Here is a 19,234-nt window from a genome sequence, read left to right on the forward strand (position 1 = left end):
GTTAACGTTATGCAATATATTCAAACCAGAGACTGAGCAAGCACTGAATAAGATCGGAAGCTCTCTTATGCGAGTGTGAGATGGGCATCAGTGTATTGTCTTTGTAAAGGGCTCATGATTATAGATCTAGCTATAGGTTTATATACACAACACTTATTGTTCAAGCGCAGGAACTCTTAGTTTAGACTTAGATTTAGACTCTATCTGTTGTTGTCGCCTGAAACAGAGACCACACCCTGGTATATGGTCTCTGTGTGGAGCTGATAGAGCTGAGACAATATTGCTGAGAGTGACGTTGAATCACGCACGCACACGCTCAGGCAACGTAAAACAAAACTGGCTTCGGTTTGGCGTTTTCGCGATCATGATGCCGTTTTGACGCTGTGCGGTGTGCCCTATACAAACATACCGGATACTCGTAGGGTACACGAACGCACACACGCACGCAAGAACCACTGTGCGCCAGAGGTGTGGTAGTAGTTGTTATGTCGGTGCCTAGCCAGGCTGAGGGTAAAACCCTGATTTTCGTCTCTGGGCCGAGGTTTATACGACCACGGTGACCTGATATGGATTAGTCCCAAATGTCCTATGCCCTACTTCTCAGAAACCCCAGTTTTCAAACAGTACATGTACCTTAACCCATACAGCTGTTTCAATGGACTAGTTCCCTGGTCTAATCCTACTTACCTGTACCTCTCAGCAGCTGTCCCTGTAGCTGTTTATACTGTCCGCTGATGGAAGCTCTGATGCCAAACCGGACTATCGATTCTTTTTGCCGTCCTTGAAAGACCTCTTTCAGATGATTGTGAACAGAGGCTTGTTGAGATGGCAACCATGCGTGTAATTATATTACATGTTGCTATCGCTTGAAGATCAGGGTTAGAATTGGTCTTCAGCAACTCCTGCTTGTCGTAAAAGGCTTCTAACGGGATCGGGTGGTCAGGCTCGCTGACTTGGCTGACATATGTCATCTAATCCTATTGCGTAGATCGATGCGTATGCTGTTGATCACTGTATTGTCTGGTCCAGACATGATTATTTACAGACTCAAGACCCGGGTTCTATTCCCCACATGGGTACAATGTGTGAAGCTCATTTCTGTGATTTTGCTGGAATATTGCTGAAAGCTGCATAAAACTAAACTCACTCACTCACTCGATTGGAGGTAAGTTCCAATGCTTAAATATCATGATAGACAATTAACACAATGTTTGATAAAGTACCCAACAAGTAAGCTGTTCCCCGTCGTTTATCAGTGAATTATTTCCGAATTAAATAATCACACAGTAGGAGCGGCGGAGGGAAGAAATGTATAATATCAGGAAGTGAACGATTTATCACGCGAGAGGTGAGCACGTTCTATTTTTTAGGTGTAGGACAATTCTCAATATATCTATGTTTATAGGCCACATTGTCCCCAAAATTCATGGTGTAAAATAGAGTCAGTGAGTGAGTTCAGTTTTACGCTGCACTCAGCAACATAACAGCTATATGGCGGTGGTCTCTAAATAATCGAATCTGGACCAGACAATCCAGTGATCAACAGCATCCGCCTCCGTGGTGTAGCGGTTATAGAGCGACCGCCCGGAGAGCGGAAGGTCGCGGTTTCGATCTTCGGCCGCATCATACCAAAAGACGTTAAGATATGGTACATGTTGGTCCCTGCCTGGCGCTCGGCATTAATGGGTAAAACGAGGACTGATCGGCTCGGAGTCGGTATAATGTGTCTGAGTGGGGTATTCATGCTTAACTGCGGCATGGTATCTCAGTGAGCTAGCACTATAATAGACTAACAGCTAGTCTCTGAAACGAACATATTTTGCAGAAAATAAAAGTTTTTAAATTAAGATTGTAAATACAATAAAAAGGAGCCCAGGGACTTTCTTCGACTTGCCACATTTTCTAGACTTGCGTGGGATTTCTTGGATATATTTGCTTCAGGGTCTACACGACAGACTAGCACTATAAAACCAGCTTAAGTTTGGGCTAGTACAAACCGCCACACATACACACGCATGAGCGAAATATTCTTAAGTACGACGTTAAACCCATTTCACCTCACCTCGTAAATATACCTACACAATTACTATCTTATTTTAAACCCCTACAGCAGACTTATGTGAAATGACATTTGGCCTTCTCTCAACCCTTTCAAAATGACCATATTTCAGTATGCGAGTTTATGTATTACGTAAACATAAGACAAACGAGGTTTCCATAAAATCGTGGGTAATGCTTGTGTCGGGTTTCTTAACTGTTGCTCATGAGGCTGAATGGATAGAATCGCCACGACAGTCCTGTTGTGTTCCGGAACCTTGGGCCAGGGAGAGGAGGCGGTATTACAGCGGTGCGCTATGTACATCGGCCAAGCTCTCAGACCCAACGTCGTACCACATTTCGCACGTCACCGGAACAACATTTTCCAGCATGATAACGCCCGGGCCCATACTGACAGACCTACACGGGATTTCCTACAGCAGAACGGTGTCAACATTATGCAGTGGCCAGCCCTTAGTCCTGAGTTAAACCCAGTTGAACATCTTTGGGATGAAATTCAGAGGAGACTGAATCATGTCATACCAAGGCCGAACACAGCCGATTTCTTGCGCCAGGCCTGTCGCAGAGTGTGGTTCAAGGTGCCAGTGGCCTTCATCAATCGATTGGTGCACTCCATGCATAGACGCTGTGCTGCAGTTATTGCCGCTCGTGGTGGTCACACTAGATACTGAAGTCAATAGTCTGAATGAACTGCAAACGTTCACGTAATGTCTTGAAATTGTGCTGAGTTATTCATTGATGTGTCAAGATATTGTACACAATGTTTTTGATCCGCTTATTATGTCCATTTCTGTACTGATTTGATTACAGTGCCTCTCTAATTTTGAATTCGTACTGAAGTTTTATTTTGCTGCTGAGTATATATGAGGAACGAATTGAATGACAGCATTGCCAAAGGTAATATTTTTTGGTCATTTTATAAGGGAATTAACAAATAATAAAGAGATGAGATGCTTTTGGAAGTAAATATTTGCGTATATGTAATTATACTGTTACAAGTAATTATATGTATACAAGTTAAATAAAATAGTCATGTTCAATAGACTGGGGTTTTAAATAATATTTTCCTAGTTCTCAGTTGATTTTATCATTATTTTGGTTACAGAAACTGCTGCTCTATTTTGCCACCAAGATCTTTTCCGCCATGTTTATTGTGAGAGAACGCGAAACCGAAACCGCGAAACCTGCCTCGGAGATGGTTTCGAAGTTTCAGAACCCAGTTTTAGGTTTCGACATAAACGAGTGCATGGTTTTCCAGAAACCAAAACCGGTTTAGCATAATCGAATAGGCCCTAAGCATTAGTCTAGACTGCATGCAGCACGCTCTTTTGTGAAAGCGCGACCCTGCACGTGTTTCGTGTCATGTGACCACAAATTCGTGTGCCTAACCACCAACACGTGTGCAGAATTTGCTGGTGTCAACAAAACACACGTTAACAATCCTTGAGAAATAAACAAGCTGCACCAAACAAACAAAACGAGGTTGAAAACAAGCTGCACCAAACAAACAAAACAAGGATGAAATCAAACTGCACCAAACAAAGAAAGCGAGGTTGAAAACAAGCTGCACCAAACAAACAAAACAAGGATGAAACCAAACAGCACCAACGAATTCTATCTGAAGGTCTTGTCTTTTCTGTCCTGAGCTCAGCAAATTCCGATCACATAATCAGAACGGCGTATAAAAACGATATAAACGATCGGTATTCCACCTGAATCAGCATTTTCAGTTTATCTGTGTATCAAACATTATTCATGTATGTGTATGTATATGTGTAAAATCTTTTCAAAGACTCCTTGTGAAAATTATCACGTCAATCTCGCACTGACACAGTCATTCAAAGAGATTTTGGCATACAGTTTGTATCGTTCTCAGCATCAAAGGGTCATTGAGTATGCCGGGTGTCACATATGAACATCGTCATGGCAACAAGAACGTCAGGAATTGAGGCTGGCACCTGTCTTGATTTGAGAAAGCGTTTTCGCACAGTTGGATAGAAGTTTGCTCTGGACTGAATGAGTATGGTTTTACGCTGCTTTTAGCAATATTTCAGCAATATCACGGCGGGGGACACCAGAAATGTCAGGAATTGAGGCTGGCACCTGTCTTGATTTGAGAAAGCATTTTCGCACAGTTGAATAGAAATTTGCTCTGGAGTGAGTGAGTATGGTTTTACGCTGCTTTTAGCAATATTCCAGCCATATCACGGCGGGGGACACCAGAAAAGGGCTTCACGCATTGTACCCATGTGGGGAATCGATCTCGGTTCATCGGCGTGACGAGTGAACGCTTTAACCACTAGGCTACCCCCAAGGATTATCACAAGGACAACTAGCCCGGCACAGCTGGATAGAAATAAGAATAAAAACCTTGTTTATCTCAACTTGATGAAACTGAGCTGTCAAATTCTCAGAAACTGCATTGCCTGAACTGCCATTTGATAATTTCTCAGACCGCAGACATAAAGATTATTATACTTAGACTGAACTTATATGAACATTTTGTCGTCATATTTTGGAATGAGTATGGTTTTGAAAAGGTCTTCAAAATGGAGTGAGTGAGTTTAGTTTAACGCCACACTCAGCAATATTCCAGCTATGTGGCGGCGGTCTGTAAATAATCGAGTCTGAACCAGACAATCCAGTGATCAACACCATGAGCATATATCTGCGCAATTGGGAACCGATGACCACCCGATCCAGCTAGTCGCCTGTTACGACAAGCATGGGTTACTGAAGATCAAAATCATTATTAAGATAAATTCCAAAATCTCACCTTAAGGCTTGTATAAAGGACGCTTTTTCTTGGAAAAAATGAAAACGGTAATACTAGGATGAGACCATGGACCTTGTCCCACTGCACATTGCACGGTGTATGATATAATAGTTTATGCACACATGATATATGCAGTATGATTGTATTACTAGACACGCAAGAGAGATCGCGTGTCTGAGAATTATAATATTTTCCATATATATATCTTTGATGAGCTGATCAGTAGTGAGATATCAGTTTCAACTCCTGCTTGCCTGGGCAGAACGATCGGCTTTTAACATATACTTCTTTTTATAAAGAATAAAGGAAAATGATGCAGTTAAATATGCAGTCATGCTCCATATGATAGCACTGAAACGTGTGGAAATCACGAGGAGTAATGTTTAGGCTTCGTGGGCTGAATATGTTTCATTTCAGACTGCTGCTGCAAAAGATGATTCTCCCCTGAAAATATTCTCGTGGTGCTACTATAGTTAAACTACTTTGAGTGGAAATGATAACAGTTCTTCAAATGGTTACACAAGCAGAGAAATGGTGTGCGTTACACCAAATAAAACGAGGTTAAAAACAAGCTGCACCAAACAAAACGAGGTTGAAAACAAGCTGCACCAAACAAAACGAGGTTGAAAGCAAGCTGCACCACACAAAACGAGGTTGAAAGCAAGCTGCACCAAAACCAAAAAACGAGGTTGAAAACAAGCTGCACCAAACAAAACGAGGTTGAAAGCAAGCTGCACCACACAAAACGAGGTTGAAAACAAGCTGCACCAAACAAAACGAGGTTGAAAATAAGCTTCACCACACAAAACGAGGTTGAAAGCAAGCTGCACCAAACAAAACGAAGTTGAAAGCAAGCTGCACCAAAACAAAAAAACGAGGTTGAAAACAAGCTGCACCAAACAAAACGAGGTTGAAAATAAGCTTCACCACACAAAACGAGGTTGAAAGCAAGCTGCACCAAAACAAAAAAACGAGGTTGAAAACAAGCTGCACCAAACAAAACGAGGTTGAAAGCAAGCTGCACCAAACAAAGAAAACGAGGTTAAAAACAAGCTGCACCAAACAAAACGAGATTGAAAACAAGCTGCACCAAACAAACAAAACAAGCATGAAAACAAGCTGCACCAAACAAACAAAACGAGGTTAAAAACAAGCTGCATCAAACAAAACGAGGTTGAAAACAAGCTGCACCAAAACAAAACGAGGTTGAAAACAAGCTGCACCAAACAAAACGAGGTTGAAAACAAGCTGCACCGAAACAAAACGAGGTTGAAAGCAAGCTGCACCAAACAAAACGAGGTTGAAAACAAGCTCCACCAAAAAAACGAGGTTGAAAACAAGCTGCAACCAAACAAAACGAGGTTGAAAACAAGCTGCACAAAACAAAACGAGGTTGAAAACAAGCTGCACCAAAGAAAACGAGGTTGAAAACAAGCTTCACCAAACAAACATAACGAGGTTGAAATCAAGCTGCACCAAACAAACAAAACAAGGATGAAAACAAGCTGCACCAAACAAAACAAGGTTGAAAATAAGCTGCACCAAACAAACAAAACGAGATTGAAAACAAGCTGCACCAAACAAAAAACAAGCATGCACCAAACCAAACAAAACGAGGTTGAAAGACAAGCTGCACCAAACAAAACGAGGTTGAAAACAAGCTGCACCAAACAAAACGAGGTTGAAAACAAGCTGCACCAAACAAAACGAGGTTGAAAACAAGCTGCACCAAACAAAACGAGGTTGAAAACAAGCTGCACCAAACAAACAAAACAAGGATGAAAACAAAGTGCACCAAACAAAACAAACCTGAACAAGCTTCACCAAACAAACAAAACGAGGTTGAAAACAAGCTGCACCAAACTAAACGAGGTTGAAAACAAGCTGCACCAAACAAAACAAGCATGAAAACAAAGTGCACCAAACAAAACAAACCTGAAAACAAGCTGCACCAAACAAACAAAACGAGGTTGAAAACAAGCTGCACCAAACAAACAAAACAAGGATGAAATCAAACTGCACCAACGAATTCTATCTGAAGGTCTTGTCTTTTCTGTCCTGATCTCAGCAAATTCCGATCACATAATCAGAACGGCGTATAAAAACGATATAAACGATCGGTATTCCACCTGAATCAGCATTTTCAGTTTATCTGTGTACCATACATTATTCATGTATGTGTATGTATATGTGTAAAAACTTTTCAAAGACTCCTTGTGAAAATTATCACGTCACTCTCGCACTGACACAGTCATGCAAAGTGATTTTGGCATACAGTTTGTATCGTCCTCATCAAAGGGTCATTGAGTATGCCGGGTGTCACATATGAACATCGTCATGGCAACAAGAATGTCAGGAATTGAGGCTGGCACCTGTCTTGATTTGAGAAAGCGTTTCCGTACAGTTGGATAGAAATAAGTGTGAGTGAATGAGTATGGTTTTACGCCGCTATTAGCAATATTTCAGCAATATGACGTCGGGGGACACCAGAAAAGGGCTTCACACATTGTACCCATGTGGGGAATCGAACACGGGTCTTCGGCGTGACGAGTGAAATAAGAATATAAACCTTGTTTATCTCAACTTGATGAAACTGAGCTGTCATATTCTCAGAAACTGCATTTGATAATTTCTCAGACCGCAGACATAAAGTTTATTATACTTAGACTGAACTTATATGAACATTTTGTCGTCATATTTGGAATGAGTATGGTTTTGAAAAGGTCTTCAAAATGGAGTGAGTGAGTGAGTGAGTTTAGTTTAACGCCACACTCAGCAATATTCCAGCTATGTGGCGGCGGTCTGTAAATAATCGAGTCTGTACCAGACAATCCAGCGATCAACAGCATGAGCATAGATCTGCGCAATTGGAAACCAACCAATGACATGTGTCAACCAAGTCAGTAAGCCTGACCACCCGATCCCGTTAGTCGCCTCTTACGACAAGCATGGGTTACTGAAGATCAATATTCTAACCCGGATCTTCACGGGTCTTTGTGGACAAGCACCAGTTATTCCATTATTGCACATAGAGAACACCGTACTGATAACAAATGAGTCATAAAGAGCTTTGATGGCCCACTAACGTTGCTGAGAGAAATCTTAACAGAGATTTCAGGCATCTTAAACATTGCATTTTATGGGTGTAAAGATATATATAGTGAAATATTTGGTCCATACTTGTAAGACCGAATATGTGTGGGTAAGAACACAGATCCCAGAATCAGATGAATCAGATGCTCAGTCTTGGTGACTGTCATTGTATCCCAGATACATGGATAGGTACATAGTGTCAATGACCCGTGAAGATCCGGGTTAGAATTGGTCCTCCTTAACCCATGCTTGTTCCAAGAGGCGACTAACGGGATCAGATGGTCAGGCTCACTGATTTGGTTGACACATGTCATCGTGTCCCAATTGCGTAGATTGATGCGCATGCTGTAGATCACTGTATTGTCTGGTCCAGACTCGATTATTTACAGACCGCCGCCATATACCTGGAATATTGTTGAGTACGGCGTTAAACAACCAGCCAACCAACCAACTACTACTGATTCTGAGGAGCACCAGCGCTGTGTAGTTAAAACTATGTGTAGTTCCAAGTCAGTTAACCAAACTGAAAACAACATTTGTTATAAAATATCCTCTACGACATGGAAGTAATACTGGATTTGTTTCAATTCAAAATTACCCACAGAATTCTGATCGCTAATTCTTTTCTGTACATAATTGTATTCAGAATTATCTGCGCTCCCGTCACAATGACAAGGAAACAGTTACTCACTTGCTGTAGGAATCACTGTAATAAAACAGTTCTGGGGTGAGTTGTCAGTATGGATAGTTCAGTGTGCTCATGTTTACAATATGACATCTTGTACAGACTTGATACTATTCAGGGGTCGGTAGGGTAGCCTACTGATTAATGCAGTCGCTCGTCACGCCGAAGACCCGGGCTTGATTCCCCATTGGGTACAATGTGTGAAGTCCATCTCTGGTGCCCCCCGCCGTGATATTGCTGGAATATTGCTGAAAGCGACGTAAAACTAAATCCACTCCCTCCCTCCTTTTCTACCCTTTGTTCATCTCGCTTCAGCTATTTTCAGAGACCATATGCTGTTATATACTGATATAAAACATCACTCACTCTCTTGATACTACTCAGATTTAAAGAAAATACAAAGCAGATGATGTTTTCAATTTACTTACTGCAAAACAAAATCATTATTTAGATGTGAAAATTCCAAAATCCTACCTTGAGGCTTGTATAAAGGACGCTTCTTCTTGGAAAAGAATTGAAAACGGTTAGGCTAGGAGGATGAGACCATGGACCTTGTCCCACTGCACATTGCACGGTGTATGATTTAATAGTTTATGCACACATGGTATATGCAGTATGACTGTATTACTAGGCACGCAAGAGAGATCATGTGTGTGAGAATTATAATATTTTCTATACAGATCTATGATGAACCGATAAGAAGTGAGATATCATTGTCATCTCAAGGGCTTTTTGCTTCCGTGGGCAGAAAGATGTTGGGTTTTGTTTACAGATACTTTTTTCTATAAAGAATAAAGGAAAATGATGCAGTTAAATATGCAGTCATGATCCATATGATAGCACTGAAACGTGTGGAAATGACGTGGAGCAAGCTTTAGGCTTCGTGGGCTGAAAATGGGTTTTTTCGAGACTGCTGCTGCAAAAGACATAAGATTCTCCCCTGAAAATAGTAGAACTACTTTGAGTGGAAATGATAAGTTTTCAGGGTCAGGATAAATTTGCAGGGTCGGTTTCTATGGAGTTACCAATAGAAAAAGAGAAATGTTAGCCACAGAAAATCAAAGATAGACACCATTAACCATGATGACCACTGATTACTTAATAGTAATGGTCATTTGACTTTTGGACTTAAATTTTGACTTTCTGTTGTATATATTTATGCATGCTCTAAAAATCAATCTAATTCTGTTATCAAGGCTTGATTTAAGGAGTGAGTAAGTGTGGTTTTACGCTGCTTTTAGTAATATTCCTGCAGCATCACAGCGGAGGACACCAGAAATGGGCTCCACACATTGTACCCAAGTGGAGAATTGAACCCGGGTCTTCAGCATGACGAGTGGACGTTGTAACCATTAGGCTACCCAACCGCCCCGTTATTTAAGGAACTTGATTTAAGACCCCAGGTGTGCGTTACATCAAACAAAACGAGGTTGAAAACAAGCTGCACCAAACAAAACAAGGTTGAAAATAAGCTGCACCAAACAAACAAGACGAGGTTGAAAACAAGCTGCACCAAACAAAACAAGGTTGAAAACAAGCTGCACCAAACAAACAAGACGAGGTTGAAAACAAGCTGCACCAAACAAAACAAGGTTGAAAATAAGCTGCACCAAACAAACAAGACGAGGTTGAAAACAAGCTGCACCAAACAAAACAAGGTTGAAACAAGCTGCAACCAAACGAACAAGACGAGGTTGAAAACAAGCTGCACCAAACAAACAAAGCAAGGTTGAAAACAAGTTGCACTGCACCAAACAAACAAAACTAGAATGAAATCAAACTGCACCAAACAAAACGAGGTTGAAAACAAGCTGCACCAAACAAAACGAGATTAAAAACAAGCTGCCCCAAACAAGCAAAACAAGGTTGAAAACAAGCTGCACCAAACAAAACGAGATTAAAAATAAGCTGCCCCAAACAAGCAAAACAAGGTTGAAAACAATCTGCACCAAACAAACAAAACGAGGTTCAAAACAATCTGCACCAAACAAAACAAGGATGAAAACAAACTGCACGAAACAAACACAACGAGAATGAAAACAAGCTGCACCGAACAAAACAAGGATGAAAACAATCTGCACCAAACAAACAAAACGAGGTTAAGAAACAAGCTGCACCAAACAAACAAAACGAGGTTGAAAACAAGCTGCACCAAATAAACCAACCAAAGGTTGAAAACAATCTCCCCCAAACAAAACAAGGTTGAAAACAAGCTGAACCAAATAAACAAAACAAGCATGAAAACAAGCTGCACCATACAAAACAAGGATGAAAACAATCTGCACCAAACAAACAAAACGAGGTTAAAAAACAAGCTGCACCAAATAAACAAAACAAGGATGAAAACAAGCTGCACCAAACAAAACAAGGTTGAAAACAAGCTGAACCAAATAAACAAAACAAGGATGAAAACAATCTGCACCAAACAAACAAAACAAGGATGAAAACAAGCTGCACCAAACAAACAAAACGAGGTTAAAAAACAAGCTGCACCAAATAAACAAAACAAGGATGAAAACAAGCTGCACCAAACAAAACAAGGATGAAAACAATCTGCACCAAACAAACAAAACGAGGTTAAAAAACAAGCTGCACCAAATAAACAAAACAAGGTTGAAAACAATCTGCACCAAACAAAACAAGGTTTTACATTTAACCTAACAAAAGAGGACAAATCACACAGAACATGGGGATTAGTGATGTTGTATGGTAAATACAATTTCTAAGGTATTGACTGTGTACCAAGATCGATGTTATGTGGAGTTAAGTTCTGAATTTTAAAACTCTGTCCTGAAACGTACTTTCTGGTAACCCAATACTTCAGCCATATGTTGACATAAATATTGGGTGGCATTTTTCAATACTAGTTGATACTCTGGTGCATGTTTATATACCTAGTCAAGTCCTGATTAGGCTATACTCCTAAAAGTCAGGGACACACAATGTGTCATTTCTCTTTAAAAACGGCCTCAGTTTCATACATAGAACATATTGTCATGCAATTTTCATAATATTCATATAAATGTGCCCATGCCCAGAGCAATGTGGACAATATTCATTCAATAATATACCCACCTACTTCGGATAAAACTCTTCGGTATTAAAATGTCTTCTATTCACCAAGGTGGTGATGAGGAAGTCCAGCCTTAAACTGACAGGGCATGTGGAATCTACGTTATACACATTACAGTTAACCAGAGCGGACTTAATCCACTTCAGGTAGATTCCCACCGGACAGTCTATCACTAAATAATATACATCAAATGTCTGGCCTCACATATACCGTATTTCCTCCATTAGATGTAATGCCTCTAATTTACTCCGGGTCATATTCTCTTTCCAAAAATTATAGAAGGTGGGGTTCTGTTAATGCCAGATCTTTAATAAAGTCAGGGTCCATAATGTGTTATCCCCCGCTTACAAGAACAGAGGATACAGTAATCAGCATGTCCGTCCGTCCATCTGTACACCATCTTTTCTGTTTCCAGAGCAGAATTCCTAAACTATTGAACATGTCTGGACCTGTGAAGATCCTTGTTAGAACTGATCTTCAGCGGCCCATGCTTGTCATAAGAGGTGACTAATGGGATCTGGTGGCCAGGCTCGCTGACTTTGTTGACATATCGTATCCTAATTGCGTAGATTGATGCTCATGATGTTGATCACTGGGCTGTCTGGTCCATACTCGATTATTGACAGACTGCCGCGATGTAGCTGGAATATTGCTGAGTGCGGCATCAAACAACAAACATGATAAACATTTCTGGTTGAAACATTGCTACACAGATCAGTCGTGTGGTGAAGTGGTACCTTTTGTTGTTGTTTTCATGTTTTTTGGTGAGTTTTCATGACAATTTGGACTGGCATTGTTGTTTTCCTTTAAAAACACACCTCCAAATGGTGAAATATTTCTGGATGAAACTTGCTTTTGGATTTGGATGTTTTAAGATTTTACAACATGCAGAAGACCTATATATATTTCTTCGCCGATTTGAAGATATGAATGAAAAGTGAGGAATCAGCAGCCTAACTCCATGTGCTAATTGAACTGCATTTGTCATCACTAGAATATCAACTTTCATAACTAGATAATTAACTTTTATCTCTAAATTATCAATCTTCATCACTGGATTATTCATTTTCATCACTGGATTATTAACTTAGATTATTAACTATCATCACTGGATTATGAACTTTTATCACTGGAATATTAACTTTCATCACTGGAGTATTAACTTTCATCACTGGATTATTAACTTTCATCACTGGATTATTAATCTTCTTCACTGGATTATGAACTTTCATCACTGGAATATTAACTTTCATCACTGGAATATTAACTTTCATCACTGAATTATAACCTTTCATCACTGGATTATTAACTTTCATCACTGGATTATTAACCTTCATCACTGGATTATTAACCTTCATCACGGATTATTAACTTTCATCACTGGAATATTAACTTTCATCACTGGAATATTAACTTTCATCACTGAATTATAACCTTTCATCACTTGATTATTAACTTTCATCACTGGATTATTAACTTTCAACACTGGATTATTAACCTTCCTCACTAGAGTATTAACTTCCATCACCGGATTATTAACTTTCATCACCGGATTATTAACTTTCATCACTGGATTATTAACTTAGATTATTAACCTTCATCACCAGATTATCAACTTTCATCACTCGATTATTAACCTTAATTACTCATAATAACCTTCATCACTGGATTATTAACCTTCATCACTGGATTATTAACCTTCATCACTGGATTATTAACCTTCATCAGTGGATTGTTAACTTTTATCAGTGGATTATTAACCTTCATCACTGGATTATTAACCTTCATCACTGGATTATTAACCTTCATCAGTGGATTATTAACTTTTATCGCTGGATTATTAACCTTCCTCACTGGATTATTAACTTTCATCACCGGATTATTTACTTTCATCACTGGATTATTAACTTTGATTATTAACTTTCATCACCTGATTCTCAACTTTAATCAATGGATTATTAACCTTCATCACTCGAATTATTAACCTTCATCACTGGATTATTAACTTTCATCACTCGAATTATTAACTTTCATCACTGGATTATTAACCTTCATCACTGGATTATTAACCTTCATCACTAGATTATTAACTTCACGGATTAATAACCTACTCCTTCATCACTCGAATCATTAACCTTCATCACTGGATTATTAACCTTCATCACTGGATTATTAACCTTCATCATTAACCTTCATAAGCTGGATTATTAACTTTTCATGAACCTTTCATCACTGGATTATTAACCTTCATCACTGGATTATTAACCTTCATCACTGGAATATTAACCTTCATCATAAACTGGATTTTCGAATTATTAACCTTCATCACTGGATTATTAACCTTCATCACTGGATTATTAACCTTCATCACTGGATTATTAACCTTCATCACTGGATTATTAACCTTCATCACTCGAATTATTAACCTTCATCACTGGATTATTAACCTTCATCACTGGATTGTTAACCTTCATCACTGGATTATTAACCTTCATCACTGGATTATTAACCTTCATCACTCCTCGAATTATATACCTTCATCACTGGATTATTAACCTTCATCACTGGATTATTAACCTTCATCACTCGAATTATTAACTTTCATCACTCGATTATTAACCTTCCTCACTGGATTATTAACCTTCATCACTGGATGATTCACCTTCATCACTGGATGATTCACCTTCATCTCTTGTTTATTAACCTCTCATCAGTGGATTATTAACTTGGATTATTAACTTTCATCACTGGATCATTAACTTTCATCCCTAGATATTTAACTTTCATGCCTAGATATTTAACTTGCATCACTAGATTATTAACTAATTCCCTTCACTCGGTGATGGCCACTTTCTGCTAATGTATCCTTTGTATAACTCGACTTCAGTAAGGTAGTGATTTAACCACTAACCACAAGAAAGGCTTCAAAAGACATCAGTCTCTGATAGATCCCCAGTCTACACATAGCGCTACATCAGTAGACACTCAGACGTCTAATAGAGGAAATACAAGATGTTAAATAACACATGAGGTATCGCTGTGACTGCACTACATTGTAATTTTAGACCGTCTGATCACTATCGGGAGAGACATGGGGCATTAATCAAGTTGCAGCTTCGAGGCTGTTTTGTTGATGATTTAACACTATGAATACATATTGCTATTCACACTGTTAAATGGATAACAGATGTCTGTTGCAAATGTACCCATATGTCAGACTCATCCCCATTCATGCAGTCAAGTACAGCATCAGCTTGATTGTACATGAGCAGTACAATTCTGGAATGCACATCTACATTTATGCTGGGACAGGCTGGAAATAAATTACAAATTAATGTAACTGAAGGCAATAAACTCAGCTATAAAATAGTAACAATTTTCCAAAGCCTATTAACATTACTGTCAGCCAGAAATAATTTAAATATCACTGACTTCCATGATTGCATTCATGATGGTCATATGATTACAAGAATTGTACAATCTACAAAAGACGTCAATACTTCCATGTACATCTCTGAGTGTACCCTTATCATTACAACAGGGCGGTGGGGTAGCCTAGTGGTTAAAGCGTTGGCTCGTCACGCCGAAGACCCGGGTTGGAATCCCCACATGGGTACAATATGTGAAGCCCATTTCTGGTGTCCCCCGCCGTGATGTTGCTGGAATATTGCTAAAAGCGGCATAAAACCAAACTCAGTCAGTATCATTACACCACCATTTGTCTAGGAACATTTATGGTATTTCAACCAGGGACACCAAATCTGTCTCACAGTCCCTGAACCACATTATTTTCCCTACTTCCTAGCCCTCCCTGCAATTCTAAACCCTAAATGAAGCAAGTCTAGATTTCCTCAGGAGGTTCAGGTTCCTCTGAATCTCATTGGGGCTCCTTTTCAATTTAAATGGGTTTATTTGTTACTATAACATGGGAAGCCAAGCTTGTCATTCACAACCATTCCAACATCAAGTAATCAAATATCAATAAGCAATGAGTTTCATCAATTATCTTGAGTTAGGCCAGTCAGGTTTTGAAACATTCTCTCAGTATGAATCCCACAGGAATAACTTTTGATGGGATTAACCAACGATAAACACTCACTGAACTATGAACAGACACTAATTATTCAGCTGATCAAAGCAGCTTATTTGCCAAGTCAACCTTTTGGTATGAAACTTACATGATAACCGAATTCTGTAAAAGGTTGGCGATGGCATTTAATATAGTTTGGCATTATATGGAATTTCGTTTGGTGGAAATCAATTATGTAATATCATGACATTATGGCCGGTGGCATTATAACCAGGGAATTAGACAAGTGTTCTGAAAAATGGTGTCGATGACATTCTGGAATATTATGGCGCTACAGCTGGGGGCTATATAACCAGGGAATTGGATATTTGTTCTGAAAAAGGTTGGCGGTGAAATTATAGCCAGTTTGGCATTAAATGCTAGGAATTTCAATTGCTGGAAATCTGTTTTGGAATATAGCTCTACAGCCAGGGTGTCCTGTAGTTCATTTTCAATTCTTTTTCCTTTGACCTATTCTGTACATTTATATTTCAAAGTCTCACACAGACAAACAACAATAAACCCGTGAAGATCCGTGTTAGAACTGATCTTCAGTAACCCATGCTTGTCGTAAGAGGGGACTAACGGGATCCGAGAATTGATCTTCAGCAACCCATGCTTGTCGTAAGAGGCGACTAACGGGATCCGAGAATTGATCTTCAGTAACCAATGCTTGTCGTAAGAGGCGACTAACGGGATCCGAGAATTGATCTTCAGCAACCCATGCTTGTCGTAAGAGGCGACTAACGGGATCCGAGAATTGATCTTCAGTAACCAATGCTTGTCGTAAGAGGTGACTAACGGGATCGGGCAGTCAGGTTCGCTGGCTTGGTTGACTCATGTCATCGGTTCCCAATTGCGCAGATCAATGCTCATGCTGTTGATCACTGGATTGTCTGGTCCAGACTCGATTATTTACAGACCGCCGCCATATAGCTGGAATATTGCTGAGTGTGTCGTAAAACTAACCTCAGTGACAAACAACAATAGTATAATTCATTTCCTTTCAAAGTATGTCAATTGATGGTTTCCACAATTTGATAATACTTTGTTGCTTTATATGTATATATTCTTTACATTGAAGTTCATAGCAGTGTGAAAACCATACAATATGCAAGTGGCAACAGTTTGATCATACACTGCAGTGGGAAATGCCACGATGGTCTGATAAATGAAGAGATTCGGTATTATTTAGGAGATGTAGCCCGTGAATGTTCAGTTGAGTTGTTCGCAGAACTGCCTAGGCGATACAGAATATTTCATGGTGTTTTACAATTACCTTCCATCATGTCAGTTTGTGTTCTTGTTGCAGAATTTGCCATTCTAAAATAACAATCACTACAAAATATGTGCTAGTACATCATAGGGTGTCCCCTCTCACTTAGCCAGATTCTGTCAAAACAGTCTCTCACATAGCCAGAGTGGGATTTGGATGACTGGGGTTAGTGTTTTGATAACACTTAGTCCACATGAGCCATAGTTTGTTTCAACAAAATGCTCAATTAGTGAGATTAGTGAAATTGTATTTCATTTGTATAAATTTTATCATTTTGGAGCAAACTACAGAAATTGGACCAAACCAGATTACAAAGTCTGATCTTTAGATGGTCAAACCAGTACTCAAAGTCCTGGAACAGTACTGTTTCTAAATTGATCGATAATCTGAATTTACCATTCAATTATTTAGATATAGACTATAGCCCTTAAACAAAGGCTCACGCCTAAACCATTATTTTCCTTTTTGCCAAGTAAATTGGTTGATAATGGTGTTAGCATCTATACCGAAACAACACATATACTGTAGTAAAGAAGTTTTATGTCCATAGAACTATCTCCCTTGTTCTTTTGTCAAGCCCTACTGTAGTACAGACACACTGCCATTTAGAAAATGGTCATATGTAATGCATGTTATATTTGGGATTACATTTCTCAGTTAAGTACAGATTCTAGTATATATGGTTGGTTGAGTCCCATCTGGGATTCGAACCCACACTCTTAGAGGTAGGCACCAAATCGCCAGCACACATATTTGGGATGTTATATTTGGGATTACACTTTCTCAGTAAAGTACAGATTCTAGTATATATAGGGGGGTTGAGTCCCATCTGGGATTTGAACCCACACTCTTAGAGTCAGGCACCAAATCGCCAGCACACATATTTGGCATGTTATATTTGGGATAACACTTTCTCAGTAAAGTACAGATTCTAGTATATATGGGGGTTGAGTCCCATCTGGGATTCGAACCCACACTCTTAGAGTCAGGCACCAAATCACCAGCACACATATTTGGGATGTTATATTTGGGATTACACTTTCTCAGTAAAGTACAGATTCTAGTATATATGGGGGTTGAGTCCCATCTGGGATTCGAACCCACACTCTTAGAGTTAGGCACCAAATCGCCAGCACACATATTTGGGATGTTACATTTGGGATTACACTTTCTCAGTAAAGTACAGATTCTAGTATATATGGGGGTTGAGTCCCATCTGGGATTCGAACCCACACTCTTAGAGTTAAGCACCTAATCACCAGCACACATATTTGGGATGTTATATTTGGGATTACACTTTCTCAGTTAAGTACACAAAGTCAGCCATCTAACCCACTCAGCCACTGAGAGTGAGTAATCCCAGATCGATTATCTACTGTAACTGCTACAGATATATATAAAGGAAGCCTAGATTTTCTCAGGGTCTGATCCTTCCATTTCACTGCGGCTCCTCTTCAGTTTTAAAGAAGCATGTGCCTCTTTTATTACATCCAACAAAGACCAAAAACATACTGACTTACCTGGTAGAGCTTGCTACCTACAGCTATTGCCTCTACTGGACCTACTGCCTTGCCAAGTACAGTATATACTACAGAATTGGCTGTGTTGGATATAATCAAGTTCATGACATCATAGCATTGTCAGGGCATTGTACAAAATCTACTGTCACATTCTGAGAGACGGGACTCAAACTAAAAAAAAAAGAACTTAAATCAGTACTTAACTGAGAATGTGTAATCCCTACCCTACCCTACCCTCTAACCCCACCCTCTTCCTCTCCACCAACTCCTCCCAAAATAGGAGCACCAAAACAGGTGACGTAAAACATGCTTACCACAGAATATCAAGCAAGAAATTCCTCCCAACACATCCATACACGTCAGATACCTGTCGCTGTGCTCTTCAAGGCTATTGACGTTACACAATGTCGGAATCAATACAAGCAGACAAAAATGTTGTCGGATGGACTAATCAATAATGATAATCATGGTTTGATTGCAGGACATGAAACAGGAACATCCCTTGAGAGTTGTTTTCCATTAATAATGTAACACACTCAATGCTGTACAGCCTTGTACTGAATGCTAAGCCCATGGATGTTTTGTAATTCTGACCTTTAAAGAGGCAAGTCGAGATAAGCGGACAGTAAGTCTAAGGGCGTCAGCCTGTTATTTATATTTTTTAGAAATTTTCATTTAAACTAT

The 19,234-nt window shown here is 39.5% G+C and overlaps 1 protein-coding gene across 3 annotated transcripts in view; it reads right to left on the minus strand.

Annotated features, from left to right (window-relative positions):
- LOC124254892 (flavin-containing monooxygenase FMO GS-OX4-like) overlaps positions 1-18,942 on the minus strand; it is a 42,952-nt gene extending 24,010 nt beyond the window's left edge. The window contains exon 1 of one of the 3 annotated variants that reach the window (XM_046688725.1): positions 18,865-18,942. The gene's annotated coding sequence lies outside the window, so the exon portion shown is untranslated. Of the gene's footprint in view, positions 1-687; positions 748-9,086; positions 9,105-18,864 lie in introns of those variants that run through there. The other 2 variants (XM_046688729.1, XM_046688727.1) reach the window with 2 other exon arrangements.
- Positions 18,943-19,234: the final 292 nt, after the last annotated feature.

This window comes from Haliotis rubra, unplaced genomic scaffold (assembly GCF_003918875.1).
Source record: "Haliotis rubra isolate DU_JTF1 unplaced genomic scaffold, ASM391887v1 Scf586, whole genome shotgun sequence".
NCBI lineage: Eukaryota > Metazoa > Mollusca > Gastropoda > Lepetellida > Haliotidae > Haliotis > Haliotis rubra.